At 42.0% G+C, this 15,189-nt stretch overlaps 1 protein-coding gene across 4 annotated transcripts in view; it reads right to left on the reverse strand.

Moving 5' to 3' along the window:
• Nucleotides 1-15,189, reverse strand: part of BCAS3 (BCAS3 microtubule associated cell migration factor) — a 361,152-nt gene that overhangs the window by 228,734 nt on the left and 117,229 nt on the right. The gene's annotated exons all lie outside the window — the stretch shown is intronic.

The raw sequence follows: 15,189 nt of genomic DNA on the forward strand, positions 1-15,189 counted from the left end.
TTTCTCACAACTGCTTGAAATAAGCCATTGCCAAAAAAGAGAAAAAAAAAAAGAAAAATGAAAGAAATAACAAGCTCCTATTGTAAGCAAAAATATGTATCTAAAAAAAGTCATCTTCATTTCAGGTAAAAAATAATGGCTAATGGAAGCCGCAAATTTTTATTTTTATATGGGGATAAGGTCCCCTCCCATGGAAAGGAAACTATCCCTGCTGCTTGCCTGACAGTTTTGTTCACCAAAATGTTTTCGAGTTCGGTTTAAAGAACAAACTCTGGATTCCAATTCTCTATGAAAAAAAAAAAAGAAGAATATTCTGGAAGGGAACTATTTTCCTAAAGTACCACATACAGTGTTGGTAATTGAAAGTCCTGAAAAGGTCGCTTTTGTTGTCCCTACGGATAAAGGCACACATAATAGTAACCTGCTGAACTAAGAGCGGAGTAACCATACAAAATAAAGCCATGGCAAACTACTGGTAAAAATCAAGAAAGTATCAAAATAGTAACAAACTTTATATTCCTTCAAAAAAAAAAAAAGAAGAAGAAAACAAAACATAGGTACTCAAAAAAAGGAAGGGGAAAACATAACAAAAAAATCCCAACAACCCTAAATTTAGCTTGTTTCAAAGCAGTCTGTGCTGGATATACGCCCAGTTTAGATACGCTTTCTTACTTTCTGTATCATTCTGTAGCCACAACCTTTCATTCTTCAGTTAGAAAAGGAAACTAGCTACAAATTTCATGGACAGTAAAGAAAGAAATGTGAAGCAACCAAAGAAAGAAGTTAAACAAAAAAGGGGCCAGTCTGTTTATAACAGAATCAAAAGTACTTTAAATAGACAAGCAACCATGAATTAAAAGGTTTAGATCATTAACTTGTTTTTCTGTGTTCCTATAATGCTGTGAAACGCTGGCTTTGTTCTTAATCAAAAGGGAGCCATATTGGGAATTAGGTTCCTAAACAACCGCTGCATTCTACACAGATATTATACAAATCCCAGGCCAAATCCATACAATCTGACTGAAGAGCAGCCACCTTTTTTCAAGGAAGAAAAACAGCACAGAAAAGGGTTTCTCACAGGAAGCTGCCTGAAAAGCTTTAATGGTACTTCAGATGGATTGAAAATAGGAAAAGGAAGGCGGAAAAATCTTAATGAATGTCTCATCATCCTAAAGACACTCAATGCTTCCTTTACCCTTCTTTTAATACTATATAACTGTAAGCTTAGGGGTTTTATTTGTTTTTTCTACAAAGTCCATAGACCTCTGCATCTTAGAAAAGCACAATAACAAAAATGATGAAATTACAAAGTGTATTTTGTGTTAAGTATCTGGCCTGAACATTGGTCAATACATTTTAAGAGAAATAGCAAGGCTTTAATGAATAACAAGCCTATTGAAGTCTCAGAGAGCAGATTTCATTAATAGCAATTTTCCTGCACCAACTTGGAATAAAAAGAAACAGGAAAGGCAAAAAAAACCCCAGCTCAGTTTTAAATTAAGACTGAGATGCAATTAATTTTTTTTAAGATTAGTTTCATAATGCATTCTTGGTTCTCGTAGAAAGGAGTATAAATAGTTTTCTGCATTATTGTCTAATTAGTTACTGTTGCATGTAATCAAGGCCTCTCTGAAAGTGTTCCTCTCTCCAATATTCACCATGAGCAACTGCGTGCTACACAGCAAACAGCGACAGTATCTACAGAGGGGGCTCCAAATGTCTGTAATTTGTTTTCTTTTACTTGTTAGGAATATAATGATTAACTATGAATTACTGAACCAAACGACTGTGTTGTAACAGTCCCCTCTCTCTCTCAAGGCACATTTAATTACTCGGTGCCCTCTGCTCCCAACATCATGTAGTTTTCCATATGCAAAACCGTCAGCTGATTGAATGGAATATCTGCATGCAGAGAAGTGAGGCGTTTACAGATGCCCGTCCTACACAAGGATGAGCTGCTTGATTTTCATACAAGTTGAGGAATCCCAAGGCGCTTCAGGAGATTTGGAAAACTGCAAGATTAAGTCACCACTTAGGAGTTTTTTTATCAATCGCAGCAACAACATCCTACAAATTTTTAGGCTCATACATAAGAAAACACAAAGTAAACAAAAAAAAAATTAAACTATACAGGGAGAACCAAAAATGTGCACAAGAGATGCTGAATGGGCCCAAAATCTATGATGATGATTTTTTGAAAAAAACATTTAGAGGTCAAGTATTTAAATTCTAAATGTATAGCTTAATCTGATGTACACAAACTTCAATAAAAAAATTAACTAAACCAGAGATCATAACGCACAGCACTTAACAGCACAAACATGATAAAAAAATTCAGCTATGACCAATGGAAAAGCTGTAAATACCTAAGGTAAATCCCAGTAACTACTGCCTGCCAATCTATATTCTCTGCAGCAACACTTAGTTGCTTAACTGCAAATAAATGCCATTAAAAGTGACAAAAGTCAAAAATTAAAAGTTGGAATGCTAAAAAAAGGAGACAAATTATTTTTGACAGTGAAGTTTTTCTCGAAAATCTGACTATAATAATATTAAGATGGTACGGATGAATAAGGTTAAAGAAATTTATGCCTAAAAGAAAAAGTAAAAATTTTTGCTTCCATTTTCACTGAGTTATTTTTAGCTATTTTTACGATGGAAATGTTTTATACTGTTATATCTTCATTGTACATTGCCTTAGATTTATTGGAGAGGTACATGCAGGGCGTCATAACTGCACAGCCCTGGGGACACAGGAAATGCACTCTACAACTAGGGCTGCTCCTTTCCTAAGCATTCAGCAAGAGCTGAATATATTGTGCATTCTGAATTGCATCATAACAAAATAGCATCACATGTTATGTTTAATAAGTAAGTTTAAAACCCTGTAATTTTATGGTGTGCTGTTGCACCCATCCAGAAATTCAACCAAGTCACCCTCCGTCCCTCCAGCCCTTGGGAGAAGGAAACTCCTCCTGCAGCAAACGGGAGCTGTGTGTGCCGTGGCAGGCCAAGAGAGCACAAAGAATGCAGTCAAGCATCAACATTATTTCTACAGCTCAAGCAGTTGTTGATTCACTGTCAAAGGACAAGCAACAAATAAGCCAAAGTTTAAGTCTGCTAGAAATAGCAAGTATTTTTCACACAGCAGAATCCTGTACTCAAGTCACCTTGCCACATGTGGACAGTATATATTCATTCTTGTAAAGAAATGTGTATATTAATAACAAATAAACCCCTGGAATTACAGCTTCAATGGAGTAGCTTCACTTAGCACTGACAATTTAAGTTTAAATACTGACTTGGTCGTATACTGACAGCTACACACAAATCACATCCAACTGACTATTCAAGGAGTACTGTCTATCACAATTAATTTAGAAAAAAATTAATCATCATCACAGTTTCATGGTAAATGTGCCCTCTCAAGAATCAGTCAGAACATTTTCAGCAGAGCATCCCGAGTGATGGGGCACCTTCCCTTGGCAATGGCCCCGAGCAGGAGCTTAACAGTCCTCAGGACCCCGTGCAAGGCCAGTCCTTGGGGCTGAGTATTTGCCTTTCTACACGCTGCCACAGAAGAGGTTTTCAGATGATGGTTCAAGAGCTGTGCACGGAATGCGTTAAAGCCAGTACAGGCTAAGGTTTATTTTCCTTGTGTACATCCTGCCATTTGCCTGCACTCCCTCTCCAGCTCAGGCCACCCAAAAGGAAGCACTTCCATTATTTTCACTCAAATATTATAGATTCAAGGTCTAAATTCCCAATCACAACTAAGCCCAAGTCAAAAAAGCTCCTACAGTTAATCCGAATCCATCCTTTTAGACTTCCATTGGAGAAAAATAAAAGAAATTACAAAGTCCTATGTCTCAATCTCAGCTGTTCATAAATCTCTTATTAATTTTACTAAGAGAACTGCAAAAAGCCCAGGATGTCGTGGCTCTGGTACTCTGACAGCAGAAATTTATTTACAAGTGCAGCATTACCTTGGATAATCATTGCCTACCGAGACAGGGAAACCATCGTCAGTCAGTTCTGCCTTTGTACCTCTGCAACAAAACCGCCATCACACACCCACCCAAAGCCTCAGCCACACTTTTCCAGACGTTTTATTCCACAAATACTCAAAGGAAAAATGGATTAAGTCGAGGATAAAAGTGAAGAAAGAAAACAACAATGGGCTTTGTTGTCAGGCGGAGGGAGCGGCTGCCGTGCCGGCCTGCCCGGGGTGTATTCCCGAGGCAGCCATCATTAACGGACTCACTTCCACCGAGGAAAAAAGGGAGGCCTGAAAGTGCCGGACAAAAGAAATCCCAGCAGACAAAGAAAAAACAAATTAAAAGCACCATTATAAAACACAGATGCTATAAGGAAAAATAAACTTTCGCAAGATTTACTGGTTTTTGACAAAGCTGGGACATCTGTGGAAAAGACATCAGGAGCAGCTCCCGGTCCGGCCCGGCCGGGCTCGCGGCCCTGCTGCCTCACCACAGCCATGGCCGCCTCAGGGCCCGCTCCACGGCCCACGCACCTCCGCCAGCCCAGCGGGAAGCTATTGACGGCCACAATTTTTATTTAAAATCATTGCTAAACCTATACAATACTCTCAAGGCCCAGATATTAGATTTAAACTTTCGATCAAATCACACGTTTCTAAGTTTTTGAAGTATATTTTTGGATATGAAATGAAAGCTACAGTTAGGGGAAAAGGTGCTAGACTTGCGAGCTTGTAACACTGTACAGAAAGCATTCAATCGACTGAAAGCAATTAATACAGTAAACTTGTCCTCTTCTGATCAACTAAGGGCCTTGATGAATTCAGGCCGGATTTCAAGTTGGTCAGCATTTGAACGGAGTGCTTCAGGGCACTTCTGTCAGAGACCGTCTTGGAGGAGAGAGGAAGAAAAACATCCTGATTTTTGCAGCTACTAATTACATAAATATACATCAAAATGCAACACGGCAGCTATATTCCCGCCAGCCCCAGGGAGCTCATCTGTGAATACAGCACACTGTGGCCAGTGTTAGCCAAAGAGACTTTGCTGGATCTTGAAGGAATTCTGCTGATGCTGCCCCACTGACCGCTCCACTGTGACTTTGCCTTTTTTCTTTAGTCCACACATAGCACCACATTATTGCAACCAAATCACCTCGTACCTGGGCTCCAAAACACCTCTTACCTGGCCTAAACCCAGCTCTAATACATCGGTACCACACGCGGGCAACAGCCTCACCCCATCGGATGGAAAGGGAACGCAGTAATTCCCAACCCAGCTTAACATCAAAACTGCACCCTAACACCTAAGGGGTGCAAACACCAGCTTTTTGCCAAACTGAAATGAAATCATCTGACCCAGGAAGTTTCCCTGACAGCTTCGACTGCATGCGACATGTCTCCAGTCAAGGGTTGTGGGATCCTCTTTTGCACAGAGAAATCCCGCCCTGTTGGTGCGCAAGATAACAGGATTTGGCCCAGACTGTTTTTCTGGTTGGAACATAATGATTATAAAGATTTTAGTTTCTCTACACACTTTACATGAAAAACTAAAGTGGAACCGAGCACCTCTCAGCCTCCTAATAAAATGATTCTATGTTGATATTTTTCATTTTCCTTTCATTACTCCAATACAAAAAGCTTAGTAATGCAGTGTTATTAAAATTCAGATCCCACTCGATTAGCTTTTATATCTTACAGTATTTAACAGACTGCACTTCAAAGTGTGCCACGTAGTCTACTGACATTAACACTACATATAAACATCTTTAATTTGGTAAATAAAACCACAGTAACTCGAGGCTATGCAATCACGTGGAGGCTGAGCTGTAAGAAAATGAACTGGTTTTGGCCATTACTTCTGTTTAGTTTAACACTGAAGATTCCTCAACTAAACATTCACTAATCGTATAATGCAAGGGAAATAAAATCCTTTCTAACTGGCAGAGAGAAAATGGCAGGAAAAACAGAAGTGTCATGGATGTGGGGGTTTATTTTGCTTTGCTTTTCATTCAATACAAAAAGTTTCGCGGATGAGAACGGTAAGCTTCCCAGCTTCAGTTCCAAGACTTTCACCCTCGTTTTTGACCTTTTCTCAGACATGTTCCAGTATAATCTGTAATCTACTGCAGTCGGAAGAGGAAACAGCGGCGCCCTGGTGAGAAACGCTGCCTTGTGACCCGAATAGAGAACCCTGCGGAAGCAATGCTGGCTCGACAACGCGTTTGGAAGAGCTTGACAGACAAACTCAATAGCATCCCGAGAAACACACTCAACACCACCAGCGCTAATTACTGCCAAAGTGGGCTTTTTCTTTCATGTTTTGTTTTATTCAGTCGAATGTGTTTTATCTTGCTTTGTAAAATGTTACACATCTTCCTTGAAAATGTCAGGAAACTAATTATTTTAAATTAAAGTTACATTGCAATTTCCTTGAATTGTATCCTACCAAATTTAGCCTCATTTCACACCCTAACCCTCAATATTTCCAATACAATTAGACCCATTAAAGGAAGAACATTATGTATGAGCTACAGCATGCATACGCACACAATCTAGCTACTTAGAGCAAATTTTTCTCTCAGCTAAACTGGTGCAAGTCCAAAACCTATCACTAACTTAATTCCATTGAAATGGATGGGAGAAAATAATGCAGCCGGTTGTTTTCACAATGTTTAAAACCGCTTGATATTGAACCTTTGGAGACACAGCTGCATTAAATCTCATGATTACCCTAAGAAAGCAGAACTTTCTCTCGACTTGCATCCAGGAAAAGGCATGTGATGGTGACAGGCAAGCTCGGAAGTCAGAATGCTCTGCCGAGACACGCAAGCGCCAGTCCAAGTGTCTCAGCCACCGATGAGACAGAGTCCTCTGCCCTCTCACCCGAGCTCCTTGAACTTCAGCTCTTCCAACTGCTTGTCAGCATCATCCACTCAAAATTTGAACATGGCCTCATATTCCTTTCCTCCTTCTGAAGTTTCTCTTTCTTCTACTATTTTCAGTTTCAAAAACTTTGTCCCTCAGTTATAAACCATCCCACTGATACACAGAAATCACCTCTTGCCCTTGGCAAAGGTTGGAAGAAAAAAGGGACTGCCATGACCCCTTTGCTGCCTGTTATCTCTACCTGTCCAAAAATGGATTATGAAAGAAGAGTTCAAACCTCAAGCTCTACCTGGGATTTGAACCTGTCATTTACTTCTACAATTAGTGACATGTGGCTGACCATTTTGCCTGCCTCCATGTGTATTTATTCTTTTCCTGCATGGAAAAGAAACTTCACTGACAGTCCAGAGGAATCAAAAAGGAAAGGAAGCCACTGCTGCCGGGACAATGACAGCGTCCCAGGCCCCATGGCACCTCTCAGCAGCAGCTGGGAGAACATCCATAGTGCTGACTGCCTTGTGTAAAAAATACCTCCTTCAGAATCTGAAACCAATGTCTGCTTCTTCCCATGCCGTTTCCCCTCCTCATTTTGTACAGATACCATTTTGCTGTGCTGAAGTTCCTCAAAGGGCTGCGCAGTAAAGGTGCCTTGAAGCATTTCCTTAGAAAATAACCCCTCCACCACCACACATACAAGTCTGGCATAATAATCATCTTTCAGGACTTATTAAACTAAAAATATTGTTGCTGCAAAGCGCAAGTCCATTTATGGGCAAAACTCTTCCTTGAAGTAAAAACAACAACACAACTTGTTTGCCAGCTGTTGGCTCCAGGCTTTGCGTCGCCATAAAGCCGGCAGCAGCAGCAACACTTCAGCTGGTTCGCTCCAGATGGTGGTTACCAGGAAAATCAGCCGAACTGGCCTCTCTGCTGGTCGGTCACCTCCTGTAAAGGCCAGCCACAGGCAGGGAGGGGTCCAGACTTTGCCATCCTATTGGTACCTCGCACCTTCAGCTCCTCACAGATTAAAAGGCTGAGGGACTTGGGTCTTTTTAGTCTGGAGAAGAGAAGGGTGAGGGGGGATCTGATCAACGCCTATAAATACTCAAAGGGTGGGTGTCAGGAGGATGGGGCCAGTCTTTTTCAGTGGTGCCCAGGGACAGGACAAGAGGGAACGGGCACAAACTTGTACATAAGAAGTTCCATCTAAACATGAGGAGGAACTTCTTTCCTGTGAGGGTGGCAGAGCCCTGAAAGAGGCTGCCCAGGGAGGTGGTGGAGTCTCCGTCTCTGGAGACATTCAAAACCCACCTGGACACGTTCCTGTGGGACCTGCTCTGGGTGGACCTGCTTTGGCAGGGGGTTGGACTAGATGATCTCCACCTGCTTTGGCAGGGGGTTGGACTAGATGATCTCCAGAGGTCCCTTCCAAACCCATATCATTCTGTGATTCTGTGGTTCTGTAAAAGACCTCAAGATTAGTTTCTCATAAGCCAGCTCTGGACCAGAAGCCGTGGCTGTAGCTACCACAGCACTGGACTTGAGTTTGCCAACTCTTCCGAGGAAAGGACTATGCGAGCTCAGACACTCTGCTAATGAGGTTATCAGACAGGCAGCTTCTAGGCACGGTGTAGAGACTCTGCTCCTCCCATTTCTTGCACATGGGAATTTCACTAACACTGTCTGCTAGTGAATGATGAAGCGCTTGAGAAAACAAGTATGCACTATTACTGCCCCTCGTCCTGCCCATCAATCATAATTCATATCAACACAGTTTTGAATTCAAAGCCTTCTCTCAGGGATGACTCCGAGATGCTTCCGCATTGTGAACTTTAGAAAATTTGAGCATCTCAGACTTCTATTCCAAATGATATGGAATAAAATTATCTTTATGAATTTAATTTTTTTTGTACTGGGACAACAGAGTCAGAAAAACTGGTCAGCTTGCCTTAGAAACCGCAAATGACTGGACTGGGAATTTCTGAAGGACACCTCTGTATGCAGCTGTGTTGGGTGAGGAGATACAGAGAGTTTAACAGCAGCCCCTTACCCAAAGGGCTTAGCTTTTTAGAATTTAGAATTGAGGATATACTACATGTTAAAAATATTTGTGGCTTTTTTTTCCCTCCACCTTTTTACTTCTGCCTTATTTTCCCTTGCTCTAGCTGCAACAATTAGCACAAATATTTTAGCATCTGAATTCAACCCAGGTTGAATACACAGTATTTATCCCAAGTTATGCAGGGGAAAAAAAAAAAAAAAGTGCCTTGAGAACCACTGCATATGAGAACTTGATAATAATATCCATGGATAATTATAATAAATGGCTTGTCTAAAACACCCATAGAATAGGAACTGGAGTAAACCCTAGCAATCTCTCTCCCTCTTTCACCCACCACACACCCTCGGCAGCTCTGCTCTTTTACCCATGACCGTTAAGGATGTTTTCTGGCTCCGTGACAGCATCGTGACTCAGGTCATGAGAAGTGTCAAAGATGCATTTCCTTGAGATGGGAAAAAGCAACTGATTTTAACAGTCCACAAAGACTAAGCAAAAAGAACAAGCCCAATCAGCATATTTAAGGGTAAAGATAAACCTTTTAAAAGATACAAGTATATTTTATTTCCAATCTTAATGCTTACGTTTCTTTCCATAAAGTGTTTACATTTTTCAGACTACCAAAAATGCAGAGTTGATTTAAATGCCTTACTTAAGAATAATAAACTGAAAAAAGACAACAAGGGCAGCACCCATTTACTGCATAATCAATCACCGATCGTACACACAGGGAGTCTGATTCAGACCCTGGAATCCCTCCCAACGGCTGTGCCCCAAATACCCACTGCCAGGGGAGCCAGAAGGTGTTTGGGCTTGAACTCAGCAGGTCCATCAGATAAAATGACTGTTCCCACCAGCTCTTGTCCCATTCCTTTCCCTCGCCAGTCACTAACACAGAGTGTCACATGCTTTCACCTTCCTTCAGGCCAAACCTTACTTGTCATACAACACCCTCAATACTTAAACCTCCTCCTTTAGCTGATACGGTCTCTCGAAAAACTCTAGATTCTACTTTCTCACCTTCTGATCAAACTTATTACAGGCTTCTATCAGGTGAGCAAAGCTACTTTTTGTCATTTCACTGATGGTAGCTCCCTCAAGCCACTTACAGTCCTTCACCCACCAACAAATCTTGGGATCACGCTGTCTCCCCTGTACCTGACCTTTCTTCTCCTGACCTCATCCCAGCCTCTCTCTTCTGTGCTTTGGACACAAACATTGTGCAGAAAACCCTTCCTGCATCACTCCTTCCGTGACCAGCTCTTTTCAACTGGCTTCTTAATATAAAGCTCAATCTTAGTGACTGCTTTTACGCTGACCACACTCTTTTCTCCTTAAAACCCCGTTCAGCTGCATATGAGTGTATCTGGTCTTCTGCACAGACACATAAAGCATCCCGGGAAGCCATAAAGCCGTTGAGCATGTTCCTTCTTGTGCGTCGCTAATATCGCTATTTATCAATTTCCAATTGGCAAGGACTGCAAAACCCTCTCAAAAGCGGTGCACGATCTGCAGGATGTCTTTATTACTCACCATGCACGAGAAGGAAATACACTAGCCTGTTTTTTATAGACCTGGTTAACTGGTGAGATTTGCAGATGGAAAAACACTGTTTTATTGTAAATTAAGAGGAAATATTGGAGGGAACAATTTACGTAAGAATAGAATCCCAAAATGTCCTTTTATTAAGTCATTTTCAGAGAAACACTTAAAAATCCAGTTACCACTTCTCCTTGGGCTCCCTCAGTACACTCCTCTGACACATCAACACTTGACCCTATAAAGAAATTTTCTTCAGTTTGATGTTACCAAGGCTGAAATCATCCATCTTGACAGGAAAACTTCAGTGGGACGCTCACATCTGCGGTAATCCAACTCCTCTCTGCCTTCCACCTTCCTTTCACCTCACGATCCATCTTTGACATCCCGGTCTCCTGTGCAAGGCCTATTACTTCCCCTCCGCCTGGCTCCCTCCCTCTCCCCCCCCCCAATCCTTCGGAACCAGTTTGCTTTGACCACTGCCACGGCGCTTGCTGCGCTAAATCACTCACTCGGAGAGATTTTTACACTTCATATCTCAAGAACTGCAATTCCCTTCTGATGTCAGCCTCCTTCAACTCCTTCAATTTTCAATTTATCTGGAATACTCGCAACTCCTTTTTCAAATATAAAGGCAAACACACGTTTGCCCCAGTCCCAGCTCCACACTGTTTACAAAACCCCACTTCTAAAACGCTTTATGTACAGGCACGAACTTCCCTTGTGACGGAATTTATCAGTCTACTTCCCTACTTATCTGAAGGGAAGGGATCTTTTCCTTCCACTTCAGAAACTATCCAAAATATACCACCCACTTCTTTCACTCCACTGATTCTCTACCCATTTTTTAAAAAAAAAAAAAAAGGCAGCTAAAACCACAGCTCATTTACAACCAGTAAGCTCCTGGCCAGTACCCAAACTGGTGCTTACAGTCAGCTGTTCATACCTCTTCTCCCCTGCTCTACATGTGTAATCTGGGGGCTGCTGGACCCGAGGGGCTCCGGGGGGGCTTCTGCGGGCACTTCTATAGGGAAGAGGCTTTGCATATCCCTGGGACCTTTCCAGAAGGAAGGAATAGTCTCTAAAAGTTGCCAGCAGAAAATTCCCACCTGGTAAATTGGGTTTTTTTTTTTTTACAAATTGTTATAAAATGTAACGAGCAAATTCAAATCGGAGTGTGAAATGAAGACAACTGCTAGTTTATTATTTAACCGTAGGCAGCGCGTTGCCCGGTGAACGGGGAGGGTTTACAGGAGCCGCTCAGCCGCTGCAACGCAAATCCTCCCCGCGTTAATAAACCAGAAGGACTATTCCTATTACCGCCGGCGGGTGGGTGTTTTACACCCGTAACCGACCAACCGGCAGCGCCCTGAAGGGTCTGTCAGGGGTCACGGCGGGAACGAATCGGCGTCGAATCGCGACGCGAATTCTCCCGACTGAAATAATCGCTCTTAAAAAAGGGATGGAGGGGCGGTCGGAGGGAGGGAGGGAGGGAGGGAGAACCGGCCCCGGCCCCGAGCGCGGGAGGGCGGGGACGGCCACGCCCATGCCACGCCCCCATCGGCCACGCCCCCCAATCGGCCACGCCCCCTCGGAGGCATCTCCGGGAGAAGGGCGCCCCCTGGCGGGGGACCGCCCCCCCCCCCGCGGCGGGCGGAGGCGCCTGTCACCGCCACCCGGGGCAAAGAGCGGCGATGTGGAAAAAAGGGATTTGTGGACAAATTTCGACTTCGAGACGAAGCTGGAAAAGAAACGGTTCGAAAGTAGGTTTAAATAAAAAAAAAAACAAAAACAAACCAGCCAAGCGCGATGCCGTGGAAGAGTGCAAGGATTAAACACGCGGGAAAACAGGAAAAGTACATTTTAAAAAAAAAAATCAGGCCTATTCTGCAGCTTGCTTTACTGTTTCTACACGTTATAAAAGCTGTTTTTCTGTCGAGAGCAGCTCCAATTTACACAGAGAAAAACCAAAGCTTAACAGAGACTTTTCCGACAACTGTTTTCAAGCCGTGTTTGCAGCGCCGGCTCTCCAGTTCAGCCCTGGAAAGGAACTGCCCTCCAGTGCTTTAAGTTATTATACAGTTAATTTTCTTTGAAACTATTTTTGTCTGCCTCTCTCTAAATAGGTGGTTTCTTAAGTGAGTGTTACTTAAAGGAAACCAATCTGTTTTTCAGGAAGGGTTGATGATGTCAGTCCTTTCAACTCTGCTTTCCCATAAGAATTCTTCTAGTAAAAGGAGTTTCACTCTGGGAAATAGTGAAAAGTTACACGAAAATATTTAAAGCATCTCAGACTGCACGTTTATCAAACTTCTCGTTTTATGCTTGGATTTTAATCGTGTTGCAATTGCAACGAATGAAGAAATAGTGAGAGAAAACCTTTCTGATTTTTAAAATTAAAAAAGATTTCGCAGTGAAAAATGTGCTGTACTAAAATATTTACAAAAAGCTGAATACCACTTTGAACGCAATGTACGAGGAACAACATGTTTTTTCATAATTCTAAATTTACGTACTCCATTTCAGAGTAAGAATTACACGTGAAACAGAACCACTGTGTATCGCGAACGGTCTTTTGGCAAAACTACACCATCCAAAGTAACACCTCAATCCCCAACAAACCGAGAAGACAAATTCAGAGAGTATGGTGTTATTATGGGATGTTTTTAGTAGGTGTGGGTGTGTAGCTAAAGGTCCCATGTGTGCGTAACTCACTGTACTACAGCTTCTTCTGATACTGGAAATTCCTGCAGCCACCAACAGCAAAAACCTCCAAGTAGAGCCAAAGAGACTTTAACTCACTGGTGGTGCAAGAAGGAACAGTAACAACATAGTGGGAACTTTAATTTGCGGAATAAAAATAATAAGAGTTATATAGAGCTTTCAATCTTCCAAGCATTACATTCTTACAGCTCAATGCTCCTTGCTGGTCACATATCGGCGTCCTGAAGATAAGAGGGCATACATTTGTATAATCGAGGACATAGTTCTGCTCTAACTACTCACCCATTAGTCCACCTGTGAGACAGGTAAGTACCATAAACCACTACCATTTTATACGAGTGAAAAGGTCACATATGGCCATATTCTACCCTAACGTTCAGCCCCACAACCAACTGATGTCGTAATAGTCTTATAATAGTAAAAGCCCATAAAAGGATCCCAACCCAACTCAGATATTACTGACAACGGGCTCTGGCAATCCAACGGAACGACAAAAATACAGCCTCGCCGGATTAACGGACAGAATAACCCAAACAAAATCCGTGTTTGCTATAAAAGGTGCAAAGGAAATCTCTCTTTATTATCCTCTACTTAACAGTTTACTTCATTCCGCTCAAAAGAACAAAGGCAAACTATGATTCATTTGGAAATGAAATCATCCCCACCCCCCGTAAAGGCGTCCATGGTGCGGGTAAACAGTTCCCGGGGTACTCCAACAAAATGTAAATAGATTGCCTGGCTACTATATACAGAACAAACAGTTTCGTTTTGAAACTAGGGAGTTTAAAAACAAGTGAGAAAAAAAAATACGACAAAGCCTGAACTCTGAAAATATTTACAAGAACACAAGCTAATCACGAGTTAGCATCAATGGGTTACAATCGCTAAGCACAAACGAAGATAACAAGCAAGCGCTTTGCTGACAGAACGCCGGTCCTTTGGCCTGTGGTCGGGGCAATGCCATTGTAACGCCAAAGAAATATTAGCTGAAGGATCAACGGCAGCTTTTCTGACTTAGGGCATACCAAAACTTTTCTAGATTGTAAAGGACATAAAAGGAAAACCATGATGACACGACTCTGCACACAAAAAATCCTCCAGAAACAAAATCTTCTCTGAATCTGCCACTTAATCAACAATTTGTTCCCAGCGGAATGGTGCTCTCTGGGACACGGTCTCAGGGTTTATTTCCATTGTAATCAGCTGCGTTTAGAGGGATGATTAAGGAAAGTAATAGTTACTCTTCTTGAAGAAAACGACAAACTTCAAGTAATTCCACAAACAGGGAAGGCAGAGATTGTTATTCTTGTTACAGAGTAAAAAGCTGATAGACAAAAATCACCCGAATAAAATTTACCAAGGGTCACACAGCGAGTTAGAAGGAAAGCAAAGAATTAAACCCAGGACGGCTCTTTCCTGTTCTGAGTACCGAGTCCTGTCACCAGACTGCAGTAACTCCTCCAAACACCAATAATTTAACATTATAATATGATAAGGAGCTGTTCCAATCTGAGTAAACGTGTCTTAGTTCACAAATTACAATAATCACCGGGTTCTGGCTAATCCAGCGGCCACACACACACACACACAAAATCCCGCCACTGAAAGTCATTCTGAATTTCAGTTATTGTTTTTTTCCCAAGTTCATGATAAATGGCTTTTTATAAGATGCATATAATATGCTTCAATATCCTGCCTGCCTTCAGCCAGGCAAACTGAAAGATTACTGAAGTGAAAAAGCAGCAATAATATTACTAAAAACATCACAATATTGTATCAGATCGATTATTTTGTATTTTTTTCTAAGATTTTTTTGAAGACAACTCCGCTAACTCCTCCATATTTTTCCTAAGGAGGTCTGAGAGTTACCAACGCTCAGTCTTAGTATGTGTCCAACTCCACGCCCTTCCACACCAGGAGAACGTGATGAGCACAATCTGTGTGAAGTTCTCTGGAAAATGAAGTTACCTTCCTGTCCTATTTC

The sequence above is a fragment of the Numenius arquata genome, chromosome 18 (genome assembly GCF_964106895.1).
Source record: "Numenius arquata chromosome 18, bNumArq3.hap1.1, whole genome shotgun sequence".
Lineage (NCBI taxonomy): Eukaryota > Metazoa > Chordata > Aves > Charadriiformes > Scolopacidae > Numenius > Numenius arquata.